Consider the following 19,656-nt stretch of genomic DNA (forward strand, 5'->3'; position numbering starts at 1 on the left):
AATCCTGCAATGTCCCCCCACTGTGTCCCCACCGGATCATCCGCTCGATGCTCTGTGTGTGGCGCTCCGTTTCCTGCGAGCATCGCAATGCATGGGGCGGAGGCCGGTGGCAAATTCAAAAAGTACAAAAAACATAACACATACAGTAATGTAATCTGTAAGATTAATGTACTGTATCAAATCATTTCACCTCCCTTGTGTCCCTAGTGCTTTGTCCAGTGTCCTGCATGCAATTTTATATTATGTATACTGTTCTTTCTGCCTGGAAACTTGAGATTGTCCATGGCAACCAAAAAGTGTCCCTTTATGTCAAAATTGGTTTTAGACCAGCTGTTAAACAGCGATAGTAAATTAGAACACTTGCATAATTGAGCGATAGTGATTTGTGGGGAAATCTATGTTATTATTATTATATTATTATTTTTTATAATTATTTATCATTATTTACTATATAATAATTTATGATTTCGTGTTTCAAACTTTATAATACCGGGATGTCTATTAGACTCTTGTTTGGACAGATTTAAGTGTGTTATTACTAAGAATTACAGGCCTACAATATAATTTCTATGCAAAACAATGTTCCACTTTGAGATTCATAAAATCTGACATAATCATACCGCTAGGGAGGTTAACCCCTTCCCGACCGCCGTATGTACATATATGTCGGCAGAATGGCACGTACAGGCACATTGGCGTACCTGTACGTCCCTGCCTAGACGTGGGTGGGGGGTCCGATCGGGACCCCCCCGCGACTTGCGGCGGTCGGGTCCCCTCGGGGAGCGATCCGGGACGACGGCGCGGATATTTGTTTATAGCCGCTTCGTCGCGATCGCTCCCCGGAGCTGAAGAACGGGGAGAGCCGTATGTAAACACGGCTTCCCCGTGCTTCACTATGGCGCTGCATCGATCGAGTGATCCCTTTTATAGGGAGACTCTATCGATGACGTCATTCCTACAGCCACACCCCCCTACAGTTGTAAACACACACTAAGGGAACACTAACTCCTACAGCGCCCCCCTGTGGTTAACTCCCTAACTGCAACTGTCATTTTCACAGTAAACAATGCAATTTAAATGCATTTTTTGCTGTGAAAATTACAATGGTCCCAAAAATGTGTCAAAATTGTCCGAAGTGTCCGCCATAATGTCGCAGTCACGAAAAAAATCACTGATCGCCGCCATTAGTAGTAAAAAAAAAAAATTAATAAAAATGCAATAAAACTATCCCCTATTTTGTAAACGCTATAAATTTTGCGCAAACCAATCGATAAACGCTTATTGCGGTTTTTTTTACCAAAAATAGGTAGAAGAATACGTATCGGCCTAAACTGAGGAAAAAAAAATTATATATGTTTTTGGGGGATATTTATTATAGCAAAAAGTAAAAAATATTGCATTTTTTTCAAAATTGTCGCTCTATTTTTTTTTATAGCGCAAAAAATAAAAACCGCAGAGGTGATCAAATACCACCAAAAGAAAGCTCTATTTGTGGGGAAAAAAGGACGCCAATTTGGTTTGGGAGCCACGTCGCACGACCGCGCAATTGTCTGTTAAAGCGACGCAGTCCCGAACTGTAAAAACACCTTGGGTCTTTAGGCAGCATTATGGTCCGGTCCTTAAGTGGTTAATAAGTGATAGGTAGCTTTAAGAAACAGCATTGCCTAAAGCTTGAAAATATGCTATATAATCTAGTCTAAAACTACAGCCAGCACTCCTTTTATAGTCTTTGAGCTAAATAAAAAAAAAATGCCCAAGGAGTAGGCATATAGAAAATGCAATTCAGTCTTCAGCACTCCTGACCATTGTTCCACAGGAAAAACTCCTTATGACATACAGAGGTTGATTTACTAAAACTGGAGACTGCAAAAGCGAGTCCCGCTGTGCATGGTAGCCAGATTCTACGTTAGCTTGTTCAAATAAGCTTTGACAAAAAAACTTGGAAGCTGGTTGGCCTCGATTTTGTACTCTTCAGTTTTTGCAAATCAACCTCACAATGTCATTTAACCCAGAAAACTAAGGACCTCCTGTGAGCATGCCAGGCATCACTGACCCCTTTTTCCCCAAACGGGGTGTAACCACATTACCCTGCAATCACAGCGTAATGATGCAAACAATGTGCTTACATTATCATATCATCACTTCTCTCTGTATCAGTAAAGAATGGCCAGTATCGGTTTGTCACTTTAGCAGCCTGAAGACATCTGAGGAAGTATTAAAGGAAGCATCAAATAATTTCTTAAAGCAGTCTCTTGGGCAGCAGAGGGGGTGATTGGGTATAGGAGTCAGGAATTGGGGTTTAAAATCTGTATTCGGTGTTCGTATACCAAAGCTGAAATGTGCTTGCTGAAAATCATGTTTTAGGTATAGCATTTGCAGAAAGCATATACAAATTAAGATAAAACAATGCATGTGTGCTTAGGGCAGAATTGTATTATACTTATTATAGAAGTATCATTACATATTTTATTGGTTTAATTCCATAGGGTACCATGTGCCTATAGCATGTGGTCCTGCTATAATTCATCCCTTCATTTTTTAACTGCGTGGTCAAACAGGTTTTCTTACCATATCCAACAATGCTGCTAGAAAAGCGACAGATTTGTGATTGACAGCTCTAGTCTCTGATAGTATGGACTCCTGCAGAGACCAATGCTGCCATTCATAAAAAAAGTGAACTTCACAACAAAAAGTCTATCAGGGCTGCTTCTGCCCAGCCGATGGATGCTGCAGTGATGTGTGAGCTTTCAGTTTTATGAATGTGAGATCAGCAATGTCAGGCTGTGTTATACATGGCACAAATTCATACATCATTCAGAGTTGTGGCTCTGTGTAATTTATCTGCAGCTGCTTGTACAAAAAAAGGAAAACAATTCTACACACAGAGCTAAAACACTGAATGTTCTTTTACTATTATGAAGGAACGAGCAGCACTGCTTGTTCCTTCGTGATAGTAAAAGCACAAGAAGTTTAAAGGTGGGGCTCTGTGCTGACTGTACCTCGCCCATTATTTGGGCGTCAAAAGGGGCTGGAGCTACAGCCAGCCTGTGGAGGTATGTTAGGGGACAGCAGAGCCACAGATCAAGATGGGACAAAGTGCTATATGTTCACTTGGTCCCCCCCGGGGAGTTAAATAAAAAATAAAAATAAAACAATGATTGTTCTTCTTCATCTCCTTTCTGGCACTGTCCCAACATACTCTCTTTGCCACTCCTCTTCTGCATTAAATACTGTTTAGAGTTTTTCAACATGCTTCTTGTAAGCCCTGAGCATCAAGGTTCTGCTACCCACCTTGAACTCATCAGAGAATGCTACAGACAGTGACTAATTATGCCTTGAATGGGACTTTCTCATACAAATCTATTTTCTACAGCAAATTTTGGTCCACCTCCCTCATCTCTTTTGGCAAAACAGCACCCTCATACTAAAAACTTTCAAGTGCCAAAATGAATGGTACCAGCAAACCTGGGCAAGGGGTGATGTCACTTCTCCAGTAATGCAGCAGTGTTTGGGCCTAGTGATTATTTGCTAGACCCAAGCACTGTCACAGGGAGAAGATCATTTGTTCTTCCATACTTGAAAGTGTCAAGTATTTTGGATAGCTATGGATGAGGAACAAGCAGGGGATGACCACTGGTCACAAGAGTATAGATGGGTTGGGGGGGGGGACTTTTAAAAAGCAAAGGTCTTCTATGTGTAATTATTTTATTTATTTAAATACCAGGCTTAACCAGTGCCATGTTTTCTATTTTAGGAAAAAATAATATGTAAAATAAAATAAAAGTATGTAGGAAATTTAGGAATGATTACATAAATAAAACTGAAACATGATAAAAGGTTTGTTCTACGTTCTTAAAAAAAAAATAGTTGTAGTTTGTAAACCTACCAGATTAATTTATCAAAAACGTAAAGGAGTAAAGCAGCAAGTGCAAAGTGTAAAAACAAATATCAGCCAATCCAAATTCAACTTATTTACATGCACTAAATGATGAATTTCTATGGGCAATACACTTTTGCGTTTTTCACTGTTTTATTAGATAATTGTTGTAGTTTGTGTTTGGTGTTAGCAGCCGTTCATCCATTTATTTATGTATTTATTTATTTCATCCACTGTGTGGGATCCTTTATTTCACTATTTAACCACTTAAGGACCGAACCAATATGCTGCTAAATGACCCAAGGGGTTTTTACAATTCGGCACTGCGTCGCTTTAACAGACAATTGTGCGGTCGTGCGACGTGGCTCCCAAACAAAATTGGCATCCTTTTTTCCCCACAAATAGAGCTTTATTTTGGTGGTATTTGATCACCTCTGCGGTTTTTATTTTTTGCGCTATAAACAAAAATAGAGCGACAATTTTGAAAAAAATTCAATATTTTTTACTTTTTGCTATAATAAATATCCCCCAAAAACATATAATTTTTTTTTCCTCAGTTTAGGCCGATACGTATTCTTCTACCTATTTTTGGTAAAAAAAAACGCAAAAAGCGTTTATCGATTGGTTTGCGCAAAATTTATAGCGTTTACAAAATAGGGGATAGTTTTATTATTTTTATTTTTTTACTACTAATGGCGTCGATCAGTGATTTTTTTTGGTGACTGTGACATTATAGCGGACACTTCAGACAATTTTGACACATTTTTGGGACCATTGTCATTTTCACAGCAAAAAATGCATTTAAATTGCATTGTTTATTGTGAAAATGAGTAAACCACAGGGGCGCTGTAGGAGTTAGGGTTCACCTAGTGTGTGTTTACAACTGTAGGGGGGTGTGGCTGTAGGACTGACGTCATCGATCGAGTCTCCCTATAAAAGGGATCACTCGATCGAAGCAGCCGCCACAGTGAAGCACGGGGAAGCCGTGTTTACATATGGCTCTCCCCGTTCTTCAGCTCCCGGGAGCGATCGCGAGGGGGTGGGAATTCGACCGCCGCATTTAGCGGGGGGGTCCCGATCAGACCCCCGACCCACGTCTAGGCAGGGACGTACAGGTACGCCAATGTGCCTGTACGTGCCATTCTGCCGACGTATATCTACATGCGGCGGTCGGGAAGTGGTTAAAGTTTGTTTGTGTAATATCTTCAGTGAAACTAAATTTAAATTATTGATTGTGTTTTTCCACATATTATTTCACTCCCAGATTCCAAATTGGTGTTACTACGATGCTTTCTACTTCAGAGGCCTGGCCATTGTTTTGTTTCCTTATCAAATCTCACATAGGTTGTAAACAGCAACCTTATTTAGATCCTCCAATCAGGCTGGGCCCTATGTACATTTGCTAGGTGTAGCAACCAGTGTTCCTTATATTAGCCACTGTACAGAAAGGGGAGGGGATATGTAATTGAATGAACTGTTACCAAGCTGTGATGTCTCTTTATCCTAGGGCACAAAATCAATAAGTATGACCTGACAAAAAGCTGAGAGGTATACCGATTACATACTTGTACTGTACATTAAATTATAAAAATACTTTTTGTGTATAATTTGTAAATTTCATGTAACCCCCTAAACCTATACTGTACACTGTGTTGCAAATATTCTTTATTGTGCTATTTGTAACTATTATGTGACCTTGTCAATAATTGTATACTGCAGAACTACTTCTTTTGTCCAAGAATCCTTAGATGTAGCTGTGTTTATGTAAATACATATAGTGATTGGAATGTAATCTCATATGCACTTAACCTACCTAACAATATATGTTAATTCAGACAATCTGCAGCATAGCTATAACAAATCTGGGATCAAATTATATAAATGCCAGTTACTATATTTCAGTTACACTCTTGAATATTACTTTGATCCATAACAGCCTTTGATATTAGTATACGGACTGCAGTACTTTAAACATGCATTAAGCAAGCATGTTGTGTGCAATTAAATAGTTAATGTATTAATTATAACTTAAGTAATATTTAAAGAGAGCACTATAGGAGTAGATAGTGGTCTAAAGAACAAATCTACCACAACCAGCCAATCACCATGTAGAAATATTCAAGCAACTAGTGTTAAAAGATCTGGATGGAATTGAACCTAAAAAGAATATTAACCCTAAATATATTCGAGAAGGGATTGAGGCATTGGAGAAAAGAGGTGATAATACGCCCTGCGGACAAGGGAGGGGGGGAGGTGGTTATACTTGAAAAAAACTATTACCACTCCCAATTGTCTAGTATGTTAGCAGATCCAGAGACATATACAGTTCTAAATAAAGACCTAACAGTTGATTTCAGAAATGATTTAAGCTATTTTATTGAGTAGGGCTACTATACACGGGTCATTACTAAGAAAGAAAAAAGATACTTATCAACGAGTTACAATAGGATAACGACAATTTACACATTGCCAAAACACCACAAGTATTCTGTGAATCCTCCAGCGTGATCAATTGTAAATAGTATTGGCTCAGTCTCTTCAAGTGTGGGCCAGTTCCTGGACAATTTTCTCCAAATCATCATTTTAAACACTACAGCCTACCTTAAAGTAATTTATTATTGTTGTTAAAAGAATTAAGAATACCCATACAACCTGATAGATTTTTGGTAACTGCCGACGTGGCATCATTGTATACAGTGATCCAACACAACAATGCCATGTGGGCATTCAATGAGAGAGATAATTTTCCCTATGTACAGAAGAGGTTTTTAGGGATGATCCTTGATTTCTGCCTCTCAAACAAATACTTTTGGTATGACAGCAAATTATATACCCAAATAAGAGGTGTGGCAATGAGAGCGAAGTTTACGCTGAGCCTTGCCAAACTCTTTATGTGCGAATGGGAGGATAAACATATCTTTGGTAAGAAGAAGTAAATTCTTTTTTACAAAAGATTTATAGACAATCTTATATTTGGGCAGGGACTGAACAATCATTAAAAGATTTTTTGGAGGAGTTGAATAACAACACTAACAATATAAGATTAGATTTTCATTATAGTAGAGAACATGTGAACTATCTTGATTTAACTATAATGTTACAGAATAATGCTCTGACTAAAGTTTTCTTCAAAGTCACTGTCACTGATAACAATAGCTATAGGAATAGCTATCTACCAGTAAGGAGTGGTCACCATCCTTTATAGCTAAGAAACATCCCCCACTTCAGTTTATGCAGGCCAGGAGAAACTTTACTGCAGACGTTGATTTTAGAACACAAATCATAAGAAAACATTTTGAAGAAAAAGGCTATGACACCTTAGTGCTGAACAAAGCAATCGAGGAAGTAGGGCATATATCACAGGCTGTATGTTTAAAAGGCAAAGAGAGACCCAATGGTACAAAACATGAATAGGGGTTCATTAGCAACTTCCACATGCACTATAGAAATGTGTCATATTTTTAAAAAGCATTGGAGGATATTAGGTATGGACAAAACTTTAAAAAGAGTATTACCAAATAACTCCACTATTATTTGTCAAAAAGCACCTTCTTTTGGGGATAGGATAGTAAACAAAGTGTTGGATCCGCCCACGCGACCAGAGATGTTCTGGCACACACCTGGTTTTTACGCATGCACAAAATGTAAGGCGTGCCAGCAGGTTAATACTTATAATAGAGGTCTTACTAAGTTCAGTTTATCATCTAATGCACTTCGACATATATGGTCTATGCCCTGCAGTGCCCTTGTGGCTTAATGTATATTGGCCGAACTAAAATCAACACTAGGTAAGCGGGCCTCAGAGCATATTTATAATATATGCACAGGATATAAAGATCACAGTGTATCATTACACTTTAGGCGTAAGCATAACAGGGATCCTGCATGCCTGAAGTTTTGGGTATTTATAGGACCAAACCTCTTTGGCAAGGTGAAAATAGATTTAGGGAACTGTCAAAATGCGAGACTAAATGGATTTTTTTGACTGACGCTTTAAGTTCAAAAGGTATTAACATTGAGCTGGATTTAAACTTTTTCATTAGTGACTATTAATATAGATTTTTATTATTTTGGCTTTACATATAAATTTATGGGGTTTGCAGTACATCAATTATTGAATAGTAATCGTTTGGATTTTTTAAATATTTTTAATTATGAATTATAGATGTTTTTAATTATGTATTTTTTATGTTTTATTCAGTATTTATGTTTTAGATGGATTCATATAACACATTTAGAATGAGATAATATATCAAATTAATTGTTGAAATTCATAAAGAAGGTGTATCCAGTTATATATTGTGGTGGTTTTGAAGCGCTAAATGAAGCACAAACCCATTCATGGATCCATCCAGAGACATTAGAGCATATCATATAGTTAGTATATTTCACTATCAAAATTGCATTACACGTTTGGTGGAGGTATTAATGCAATGTATGGTACGATACACGTTAGAGTGAAGCTATTTGGCCACTCAGCTTGTCTACCCTCATGGCGCTCAACCTGGGCATCGCCGCGATCCTATCAATACTAGGAGCGGTGGAGTGACACCAAGCAGTCAAGCTACTATTTACATGCTTGTTTTTAATCCTATATTTGTAAGTGCAATATGTAAGGGGGGATTTGGGGTTTAATTAAAAACAGTTTAAAATGGAATTATACTATGAGAGCTTCTTTATCCTTTGGGCATGATCACTCAAGAGCTTGGGATCCAGTAGCAATTTATTGGAGTCTGGCATTCCATTATAGAACACAGTGTGAACCCATACAGACCCAATACTGGTGAATAGGGATGATCTTCGTATTCGAGTCGAACTCATGTTCGACTCGAACATCGTATGTTTGATCGTTCGTCGAATTACGAAAGTTTTGAGACATTCGCGCCAAATTCGAGTTGCGTTTCACGGCCCATAATTCACTGCGGCATCGCAGTGCATTGCTGGCTGATGATTGGCCAAGCATGCTTTATGACCCGCATGCTTGGCCAATCACAGCTTGCAAAAAACGGAGAGCCATAATTGGCCAAAGCCAGGGTGGCTTTGACCAATTATGGCTCAGGGGGTTTAGTACACGCCCCACACTATAAAAGGCTGCCTGCAGGTCGGCCTTGTGTAGTGTGTTGCGGTGGTTAAAAGAGAGAAGACAGAGAGAGAGAGAGAGAGAGTGTCATTTTTAGTAGATAGATAGAGCAGGCAGGCAAGTCAGTTAAAGTTACAGTGTTGTAGAGGATATATATGCATCCCAGGTGTTGTATATATATTTATACACTGTATAGTTTAGCTAGATCTGCACTTCCTAATTTACTGACAGGCAGGTGATTGTGCTAGCTGCAGTATTCTCACGTAGTGTCCTCTGCAGTGTGCACCTAAAGTTACGTGGTGTGTACTGCCTGTGTCCTCTGCAGTGTGCACCTAAAGCTACATGGTGTGTACTGCCTGTGTCCTCTGCAGTGTGCACCTAAAGCTATGTGGTGTGTGTACTGCCTGTGTCCTCTGCAGTGTGCACCTAAAGCTATGTGGTGTGTACTGATTGTCCTCTGCAGTGTGCACCTAAAGCTACGCGGTGTGTGTATTGTCTGTGTCTGCTATTTTTCTCAAGGATTTTCATCCATATTGCAGGGACCAGACATTACATTAAAGCCGCAAGCAGTTTGAAAATATTTTTTTCTTATAGTAATGTCATTTTGTGCAGGGACAGTTCTAAACACGTGCCACTTCACAGGCATACTATGGACACCCAGCAGGTACGATTTTAAAGGAATTTTTCTCTTTTTTTTTCACTTTAAGCATCATTAAAATCACTGCTCCAGAAAAAACTACCGTTTTAAAAACAAAAATTCCATTGATACATGTTCCCTGGGGCAAGACCCGGGTTTTTAAAGACGTTTTACGACAATAACTTGCATATTAGGATTTAAAATGAGCACTTTTGAATTAGAACGTTCGAGTCTTATAGACATCAATGGGAACGGTCGGTCCGTTCAAAGGTTCTGGTGCAAACCAAATGGGGGGGTGGTCAGCTCATCCCTACTGGTGAAATTACGTTAGAAGCTAAAATGGTAGTCAGTACCATGATCCAATGACCAGAGGAGGAAGTCTGATTATTTGTGGCTGATTATCACCTGATTTCTGGTGAGTGTAAAATCTTAAGGGAGCAATACCCCACGTGGTGTGGTGAAGGGATGAAGATTCTGAGGAATTAATTATAATTACAATTTTTTCAACACTCCCCCACAAACTGTTGGTGAATTTGTTACAGCTCATTACTCTACAGAGACTTTATACTTTTTTATTCTTGTTTATAATGAATTTATATTTTATTATGTGTTTAAAATTAATATCTTCCTGGGACTGATACACGAGTTTAGCGCTGCTAATGCCTATATCTCATTAGGGTGTGTAGATATATTTTTTGCCAAGTAATATTTTAGTTACTCAGACGATAGACAACTAATAGTGTAAGAATATTGCTAGTAGTAGTTAGTCACATTCATCTGGATTTGTTCTGCAATGTTCAAGACAGTTTGTAGCTTCTCCAAGCCAAATCTTCAGTTTACCCAAGAATATTGTTACTAAGATGTTTTTCTTTTATTTTTTATGTTTTTTTGTGAATAAAATACATAGAAACTATTTATAAACAGTCCTTTGGCAAATTCTATTTTTAAAAAGAAAAGTAAAACAATATTAAAGAAAGTGTACAAATTCTATCAAATTTAGAGCAACCCTCTTCTATTCAAAATGGCCTGCCTAATTAATTTTTTCCAATAATCGAATAGAATTTACCGTATTTATCAGCGTATAACACGCACATGCGTATAACACGCAACCTAACTTTAAGAGGGAAGTTTCAGGAAAAAATATTCCATAGCCCCTGCGTATAACACGCAGGCACAGTTTACCCTCTATTTTCAGGGATAAAGGGCCAGATCCACAGCCCCGTAGCGCAACGTAATTTAACAGTTTTAAGTTACACTGCCGCAAATTTCCTAAGTTAGGTATCGATCCACAACACACTTACCTGCAAATTTGCGGCGGTGTAACTCAAATCCGTCCGGCGCAAGGTGTTCCTAATCTAATGGGGCGAGTCCCATTTAAATTAGACGCGCTCCCGCGCCGGACGTACTACGCATGCTTGTGACGCAAATTTCCCGACGTGACATCATTTTTTGATCGGCGTGGCGCGTAGCGTATTTCCGTATTCCCGTACGGCTTACGCAATCGACGTAAAATTTAAAAATTCGACGCGGGAAAGACGGCCATACTTTACACAGCAGTACGCCTGCTGTGTAAAAGTAGGGCTGGTTTACAAAAGTGTAACTAAGCGACGGGAAACTAACGTAGCGGCGACGTAGCGAACGTGAAAAAGCTTTGAGGATCGACGTAAGATCAGTTTGGATCAGTTCCAGTTTGGATCAGTTCCAAAGATAGAAACAGGGATACGCCGGCGTATCCCTTATGAGGATCTGGCCCAAAAAGTGAGTGTTATACGCCAATAAACAGTAATATTAAAACCAAATTAGAATCAGTTTGAAGTCAATAAATAATTACCCACTGTGTTAAACTATTTGCACCTCCTAAATACATTGAATAATAAATACACTTATTTGATACCAATTATCCTGTATTTATATAATGCAGACATTTTACGTAGTACTTTTCAGAGTACTGTAAATGGAATCAGTCCCTGTCCAATTAACCTACCAGATGTTTTACAGTTGTGGGGAGAAATCCATGCAAATATGGGAAGTACAAAAAAACGCAATTCAGATAGCGTCCCTGATGTGATTTGAACTCAGCCCCAGAGCTGCATAGCAAGTGCGCATGCTAGCCACTTAGCTGCCATACTATATTCATCTGTTTTACCACTGGTGCTTTTAATACAGTATGTTCATTTATAAACCTATTCATGTCAATAATTACCTCTGTCTATTGATCTTTAAATCTTAGCTGTTACATTGATGGACATTTAGAACAGTAAATAGTCCTCAATAGCCAATAAAGATCATGCTTCGGGTAACTAAAACTTGACACACTTTACAAATAGAAATATTCAGAGAAGCTTACACTTTGATCATTACTTATGGCAAAAAAAGATTGGAGGCAGTCCTTGATAGCCTGCTGATAACTGCTAGAGTAAAATGCTCTAACCTGAGATTTGTTGAAAAGTGTTAAATATCTCCAAATAATTGTTTCAGGTGCAAAATGGTTAAGGGACACCCTTAAAATATGCATTCCAGATCTTTAATATCATGCTAAATAAAATTCACAGTTTGCACATAGAAGAATTAAGGAAGCCTCACATGATATGGGCAAAAAACTTTTCCTGATTCTGATCTACTAGGCCATGGGCAGAAGGAGTACTAGAAGAAAAGCTAAGTGTGGGTAGTAAAGAGTACCATAAACACATTTATGAAAATATGTATTACTAAAATTGTAATATGGCTATATTATTTGTAATTTGCATATTTAATATGTACATACAATCTAGGTTTGTTTCTGGTTATTTGGAACCATACTCCTAGAACCCTAATTTAATGCTTTGTGAGCATTGCTATGGGAGTATAAATAGCATCACAGATTTATGTTTACCACAGTGGCATAAGACCCAATTCTTTTTTTTTTAAATGACTATAAAAATATTACAGGTAAATTATTACTGTATGTAGCCTAGTTTACCAAAGTCAACAACCTGCTTTAATTTTATTTTAGTTTGGATTCTAAAAAAAAATAAGGTAAAATCTAGTGAAAAACTATCTTCATATTGGCATTATCTTCAGAGTTCTCAGCTATAACTAAATGAATCTCGGTAGCAATTAATTTTAGTGACTGCCCATTACTGGTTCTACTTTCCACAAGGTAATTCTTAAAAACCGTATTTGATCAATGGGAAACTTTGTAGTTTAAAAGAACCTGACCTGAAAAGCTAAGATTCTCCTCCTGGAGCACCAGAAATTATTTAACAGCATTAAGCTGGTGCTTTTAGCTGTGATCATCATGACAGGGGGCAACACAGAAACCCTCCAGTGGCTGGAAATGCCAGACATTTACATGGAGTTCTAAAATGGTATCATAGAGTAGAAGAGACCCACATTTTTTTTAATTAAAGATTAAAAAACATAGAAAGGCAATAGCCATGAGATTGACGAATTTTATTGTAATAAAGTACAACCTGATTGGACAAGACACAGTCAAGTGTTTACATTTACTGATAATAAATATACATTTCTAAAAAGAAAAATAGATTTAAGCTGTGCAGTCCTAAAAACGATTTCACTACTTCCCAAACAGAATCTCTGCCCTTACTCGTATAGGTAATCTGCACTGTTTAATGACATACTGACTGTATGTAATCTAAGTGGTTGTTATGGGAAACAGAAACACTCTTTCCAGAAATGTTTGGTGCATGAGGCCCAAAATTCCTAAAATCTTTAATTTGTTCTTTATCAATGTTATGGCAGTAAGTAATCTTTTAATGGCCATTTGATGTTTAAAATTTCCTTTGTATAGGAGAATTATATAACAGTACTCAACTGAAAAAAAAAAAATTAAGCCTTGAGATGAACACATCCATCATTGCTGTAATACCCAAGTGTACCCTACTCCTTTTTATTGTTAATTTGGTGATCCTAAAATGTGACGGCTAGTGATGCTGGAGCATTTTCATTGTGGTTGTTACTCACAAAATTCCTTATTAAATTGTTGCTTACAGCCACCAAACAGATCCAAAACGGTCTTGATAATTAGAATATAATTGGGGATGCAGGATGCAATGATAGGCATTGGTAGATACATGTCTACTGACTTCATGAGTGAGTCTGTGTGTTTTGTGGATATAGTGGATATAGTGGACAATGCAAACCTGCATCGGAGACTAATTGGTTTTACTTTTTTCTTGGAATTGCGCTTAATGGTTTGGACAAATCAAATTTGATAGTATAAAATCAATAGCAAAATATTCCAAGAGTTACTGTGTTTTTAAAATATATCTAACATATATTATGTAAATGAAAGGCCTAAATAAAATGTATATATACACTGTAAATATATATATATAGCAACCGATAACACTTATTTTGTTATTTTCATTGTGGATGTCAAAATATTTTAGCTCTGGTTCATGAATATGTCATATTTCGTTCAAAATATAGAAGCTTGAGTGCTGAGCTGTCCATGAGACATGTCTCTCTGTCTCTTTGTATATAAGAACATATTAGGTGACTAGATGAAGCCATTTGTCAGCTAGCCTTGCATTATTAAGGTTTATTTGTTCCACATATTTGTTGGCTCTTTTGAACCAGTCGAGAAACTCTTTCATTTGTCTAATTTATAAGCTTTCCCAGGCTTGCATTCTAGTAGTTTAGAAGTGTCACCAGCAATAACTATGAAAAATTGCAGTGTGCATCTTGCTCTCCTTTTCTTTTTGCAGCTTTACAGTCTATCCCAACTACCAAAGGGACTTTGGTTTCAAGATGTAACAAATCTAATTTAACCCTGCTGAATTTCAGTATCTATGCCTAATGGTCATTTTGTAGAGCTTTAACACATTTGAACATGTGCTAAATCAAGTAAAGAGATAAAAGTATTGTATTTAAAGTAAGTGGCACAATGCATCCATAGTTTGTTAAGTTCTTACAAAATGCCTATGGTATTTAGCCCCATTAAACTACCCCAGGGGCTTAATACATGGCAACACCAGGTGCAGGAACACACGCATGTTTATTTCCAGAGTTTTCTGAAATTATTCAAAACCCAGAGAGCCCTATGATGCAAATTCTGTCCAAATTTTAACAAGTTTATGACTTTTTTGTTTCTCCCACCCAATTCACATTAGTCAATGAGGTATTAGAGGACATATTAGAGAATCACATGCTTTGGTGTTACCATGGTGCTTTGCATATCATTTTAGGCAATTTTTTGGCATTTAGAGGTGCCTGATGTAGAATTCTGAAGAAAATGTGGTAACATTAAAATTACTACAGGTATATCTTAAACACCTTACTATGGTGCTATTGCAAAAAAAAAAAAAAGTGGGTAAGTAAACCCAATATTCTGGAGAACCATTAACAAGCATCACTTTAGAAAGAACACATGGCTGGCCAGTGTGCCAAATGCCTGTGATTGAGACCAGATCACAGGCAAAATATACAGAGTCTATCATAATGACTCTGTACCAGTGTGATCACTGTGAAGCAATCATGTTGCTCATGAGTGTGAACACTTTAGGTAAACAAACACCAGACCACCCCTCTCTCACACAAGGGTTGATGATAACCTCTCACTCTGCCAGAGAGAGAAAGGGGGGAGCCAGACTGCTGCTGAATTGGTCAACATGCCTCCAATGAATGTGAAACTATGCACAGATTATGGAAAGAGGGTGAGACCCATCCCAGCCTAAAAACACACCAGAATACCTCCATCCCTAAATATGTTATGCAAAAACAAAGAGATAGTGGAGTCGGGACTTTAGATGAGACATAAAGGTGTAATGAATAGAATATATGAAAAACCTTGAATGTCAGGCCTTGTACACACGACCGGATCTATCTGCTGGGATTTATCTGCAGATCAGTTCCAGCGGATAGATCCGGTCGTGTGTACGTCCGAGCGGACATTTATCGGCGGAAAAAAATCCAGCCGATGGATTTCAAGCGGATAAAAATTTCTTAGCATGCTAAGAAATCTATCCGCTTGAATCCTGTCCAGCGTATTGATCCGGTGGTCTGTACAGACTCACCGGATCAATCCGTCTGCTCCCCTCCCTCGCATGCGTCGTAATGATTCGACGCATGCGTGGAAGTCTTTACCTTCCAGCGACGTGCACGTCGCCGCGTCATCGTTGCGGCGACGGCGCGACACATCACCGCGGATGGATTCCGCGCGGATTTTGATCTGATGGTGAGTACAGCCATCAGATCCAAATCCGCCAGAGGATTTATCCGCTGGAAACGGTCCGGCGGACCGTTTCCAGCGGATATCCTCTGGTGTGTACGGGGCCTCAGAGTTCCCTATGGATTGGCATAATACTGATGAGTGGTGAGTGGCAGGCACCCACGAAACGCGTAGAGTACACATCCTTGGATGCACTACATAAACTTATATCATCGCTTATTTATTGTTGCACATGTTGACCATGTAGCTTATTTATTTATTGATCAGTTCTTGATGTATTTATTTAGTATTATGTTTGTATGTCATTAATCATGTTCCCTAACTAATCATGTGTTATTAAATTAATGATGATTATGAATTGCTCTTTTCTGATTACATTTCTGTATCATAAATGTAACATGATTACTGGTTCATTTATACCGTATCATGCCAATCCATAGGAAACTCTGATATTCAAGGTTTTTCGTATATTCTATTCATTACACCTTTATGCCTCATCTAAAGTCCTGACTCCACTATCTTTGTTTTTGCATATGCACAGATTATATGCTAGACATGTGCAATTAGTTTTGGTATGAATACAAATTCTGAAAAATGTATGGTTATTCAGACATTCAGATGTATTCGGATTACCAAATGAAATAGTAACGAATGGGTCTGGTATGGATTTTAAGGGGAACCCCATGCCAATATTACACTATTTCCCCTATAGAATACATTTTGGTCTAAATTTATGAAGAAAATGTTTTTATTTGATATGTTCTGCAAGAAAAAGTAAGGGAAACAGACCTGTAGTCTCCTGCAGTCCGCCTGTGACATTCCAAGCCACCAGGCCTACTGGTCTACCCATAGGCTCTACCCACAGGCTTTCAAGCTGAGCCAAGGAAAAAGTATAGTGGTCATGAGCCCACTACAAAAATAGGCAAAATGGTATATAATCATGTGTTCTTGCAGATGTCCACATTTTAAGTTAGGTTTCACTCTCCTGGGATAATGAATGTTGATTATATTTATGAATAAAATAAGTAGCAACCATTGCATAGGAATTATACAATCTGAAAAACAGCTTTTCCCAAAAATGTATAAAATGTTTAAATATTTCAAAGCATGGCTGTAAAACAAAATGGGTACAATCAACCATTTTTGGGAATCAACAAAGGAAAGCCCTTAATACAGTTTTCATTTTATTTTGCAAATACGTTTTATTCATACTTTTTTTTAAACAATAGCTGCAAAACAGTTTTATAAAGGATTTGTTTTAACTTTCCCTATTGTGCTGCATTTTGTATTTCTAGGAGAAGAGATACAAAAGTAAAGCATTTTTAGAAAAAAGTTATATATGCCATACCTTTAGGCAATTAAAAGATAATATGCTACAGGCACAGCTGGCAAGCATACAAATACCATCTGTTAGGAGCAACTATTTCAAGCCTTTAAAAGTTAGCTGTGCTTGAGTACAGGACAATATGGCAACACAAAATATCTTATATACCATGATATACATTGGTAAAATTGTGCATAAATATATTTGATGTTATTTGTGTTCATTGTTTCATTTAACAGAATGTAAATAATACAACTAATAGAGAATGTTCTTTGTTAGCAGGAATCAAAAGCAAGAATACAAAGGAAGGAAGACTGACTCTTCACTAATGAGCAATAAATTATTCAACTGGAAATAAAATTATGTTTTGTATTATATAAAAGTGCTGAACTATAACAAGAGCAGGCACCAGATAAACCAGACCAAGCGACTTTGTAATAGGATTACAATCTATTATGAATTCTATAAATAGTACAAACATCAGGATGCCTCATGGCTACATTAAGACAGCATGCAGCCCTTTCCAACAGGCAATGCTTTTTAATTTTATATAGTGGAATAAATGGTATTATTTTCAAAGGCAAACATTCACTATTTCCATTCTTTAAAATAAAGGCACATTTTTACTATACCTTTTAAATATGATTGGTAAAATCCCTTCTTTTTTCTAGTTCCAGTTCAGAGTTTGATCTGCTCCCTACACAAAGGAAAGATTAAAAAAAGTTACATGTATGTAATATATAATAACTAAAAAATATTTTTCTCATTCAAGTTCAAAGTTAGATCTGCTTCCTACACAAAAAAAGATACAGTATAAAGAACTACATCATTCAGCAACCCCCCATAAAAAAGGGAACTGCTAAGGAGGCCACAGAACAAATTGTAATACACCTCAGTAATTTTTATTCTGCCAGGAGATTTTCCAAGTCAATGAAACAGAGATGTAACAGGCATACATGAGTATGCATCAATGTGAGGGAGCAATGATCAAATTATAGGATCACCATGGCCTTATTGTTCTTAGCAGGGATTTTTTTCTCAGAGAATATGTGCAAGAACCAATAGACCCTCCATCACACCCAAGCGCCCCTTGCCATTGCATACATTCAGTGTTGGAGGTGTTGGAACTGCGTTTCCCTACGTTCCTGCTGAAAAAAATGCCCTGGTATGCTTAAATACATAAAAAAAGAAAAACTTTAGTATTAGTATTCCTTTAAAAGTATATTAACAGAATTCACAGAACACAAAAGTAGATTGGTAGAAGGTATTAAAGCGGTTGTATACCCTGTGAATTTTTTTTTTTTAGAACCCTGTAAGGCAAAAGTCATAATGAGCTAGTATGCACAGCATAATAGCTCATTATAAAAAACATACCTTAGAACGAGGCATCGGTAACTCACCTGGTCCAGCTGACATGTTGCCTCGGTGTGTCTTACGAGTATCGCGGCTCTAGCGCTGTGCGTGGCTGGAGCCGCAATGTCGTCACTCTCATGCATGCGCCGCTGCAGTCAGTGGCTCATTGCAAGGGAAATATCTCCTAAACCGTAAATATTTTTTTTTACCTACAGGTAAGCCTTATTATAAGCTTACCTGTAGGTAAAAGTTAACAAAATGATTATACAACCACTTTAATGTATTGTAAGCAACAAACATGTGATATATAGTGCAGAACCATATAAAAGCAACAAAGGAGATAAACAGAATTTAGCTTACTAAAGTGTGTTTAGTAAAATATTGTTTCTGATTGCCTGTTAGGAATTTCTAGATTTTGACTTACTAAACTATACTGAGGAATATGCACAATTTACTGTGAAATTTGTCAATCACTGAGATTCTTAAGGTGGGTACACACTACTATAAGAAAATTGGGTCAAAGGCTTTGGTTTTCCTAGATGTTTCACAGCAAGTTGGAACCAAGGATGAAAATAATGTATAAAAATTAATGTATGGCAAGGGCTTTTTCTTGTTGTTTATGGTTTCTGACCATTTGCTGTTTATCATATTTTTCTCGTTTGAAAACCGTACACATTAAAGCGGGGTTCTGCCGAAAAAAATAAAATAAAAGTCAGCAGCTACAAATACTGCAGCTGCTGACTTTTAATATTAGGACACTTACCTGTCCTGGGCGCCCGCAATGTCAGCACCCAAAGCCGATCTGTCCCTTGCCTCTTGGGTGGAGGCACCATCATCTTCGGTAAGGGGATCGGGAAGTGAAGCCTTGCGGCATTGCATCCTGGTTTCCTACTGCACATTCGCGAGTTGCACTGCCCGATCCCACTGTTTCCTGCTGTTTTCTGGGACCTGTGTGTCTCCCATAAGACAGATGGGGGGATGAAGTAGGCGATGGATGTGGCATAGGTCACCTTGGTGATCTATGCCCGGAAGGTATCTGCTCCCTCCTCCCTCCTGAAAGGTGACAAATGTGACACCGGAGAGGGGATTCCAAAAAGTGGAAGTTCCGTTTTTGGGTGGAATGCTGCTTTAAGTGAAAATCGTTCGTTCTGTTCACATACAAGGAAAACTTTGGAGTTAGTCCCTTCGTAAATTTTATTTTAGAAAGTCTGAA

At 37.8% G+C, this 19,656-nt stretch overlaps 1 protein-coding gene across 5 annotated transcripts in view; it reads right to left on the minus strand.

Annotated features, from left to right (window-relative positions):
- SYT1 (synaptotagmin 1) overlaps positions 1-19,656 on the minus strand; it is a 738,111-nt gene that overhangs the window by 359,801 nt on the left and 358,654 nt on the right. For all 5 annotated transcript variants that reach the window (XM_040343936.1, XM_040343935.1, XM_040343939.1 and 2 more), the window contains one exon: positions 17,723-17,787. The gene's annotated coding sequence lies outside the window, so the exon portion shown is untranslated. The remainder of the gene's footprint in view (positions 1-17,722; positions 17,788-19,656) is intronic.

The sequence above is a fragment of the Rana temporaria genome, chromosome 3 (assembly GCF_905171775.1).
Source record: "Rana temporaria chromosome 3, aRanTem1.1, whole genome shotgun sequence".
NCBI lineage: Eukaryota > Metazoa > Chordata > Amphibia > Anura > Ranidae > Rana > Rana temporaria.